Source organism: Hyla sarda, chromosome 4, assembly GCF_029499605.1.
Source record: "Hyla sarda isolate aHylSar1 chromosome 4, aHylSar1.hap1, whole genome shotgun sequence".
NCBI classification, from domain to species: Eukaryota; Metazoa; Chordata; class Amphibia; order Anura; family Hylidae; genus Hyla; species Hyla sarda.
This window is the reverse complement of record NC_079192.1, coordinates 197,679,930-197,681,338: the sequence shown is the minus strand read 5'-3', so window position 1 is coordinate 197,681,338 and position 1,409 is coordinate 197,679,930.

Genomic DNA, 1,409 nt, shown 5'->3' with positions numbered 1-1,409 from the left:
TAACTATCCCAGTATGCCCTTGACTGCAGACTATGGCTCTGACAGCTGACACAGAACCAAAACTACAACTCCCAGCATGTTCCACAATAACCTTAACTGTCCTACTATACAGTGCAACATGCTGCAACACCCACACAACCATAGACTGTATCAGGGCATGCTGGGTGTTGTAGTTCTCTACTAACTAAATGCAACTTCCAGCATTTTCTGACACATAAATTAGAGTAAATAAAATGCACCACACAAACTGGAGAAGCAGAAACCCCCCCACCGCCCCGTAACACAGCAGCGTTCACTGTTATCCAATCAAAAGACTCCGTGTAGTGTGTAAGTCCCTATTAAGACTGAAAAATAGTGATTAAAATATTTTAAAAAGTGCGTATATATGTGAATAAGCCCCTTTCCTAATAAAACTTCTGATAATAAATGGTTCCGATAAAAACTACAGATCCCGGCACATAAGATTACCCTCATACATCCCTGTATATGGAGAAATTTGAGTTATAGGGGTCAGGTGGGGCTTGCCTCGGGCGTAAAAGGAGCTAGCTACAGCTCTCCCGCCACTAATATCCTGGCATGCTGCGATTACTGTGGCCGGCTATTAAACCATTAGATCACCGCGGTTAAAGTTGACCGCAGTATCTAAAGGGATCTTATATCCATCCCTGGTGGTCTAGTGGGGGGGGGGGGGGGGGGGGGAATTGTACTATTTTGGTTGAAATTATTTCATCTACCAGGACAAGTGAATTTTCTTGAGGGACAAGTAGATTGTGTTCCGCTTTAGTCCCTTGGACAAGTAGTTTTTTTTTCAAATTTCCACACCCCTGTATTTATAGAAATCATTCGATTGCTAATACTGTTCAGTGCTATGCATAGGACATAGCACTGATCAGTGTTATCGGTCATCTTCTGCTCTGGTCTGCTTGATCTCAGACCAGAGCAGAAGACCTGTGGAAGGCAGTGGAGGCAGGGTGATCCGATCATCCATTTTAGTGTTTTAGTGACCGCAGCGCTGCAGATGCCGTGATCTGTATTAATCACGGCATCTGAGGGGTTAATGGCGGACATCCGCGCAATTGCGGATGTCGGCCATTACTGGCGGGTCCCTGGCTGCTTTCAGCAGCCGGGACCTGCCGTGCATGACCCGAGCATCGCTCCGATGCTTGGGGTTATGTATAGGAAGTAAATGTACGTCATGGTGCGTTAAGTACCACCTCACCAGGACGAACATTTACGACCTGCATTTATGTTCTGCCCATTGTGAGCTGTAATACCTACCATCCAAGTAAAACATATGCCAAGTATATATTACAGGACAACAACCCTGCAGTGAAGAAATGATCCTTAGACAGTTTGAAAGGACAAGGCTGATAAAGTGTGGGGGCATCATTAGTGTCAAGTAATATTAC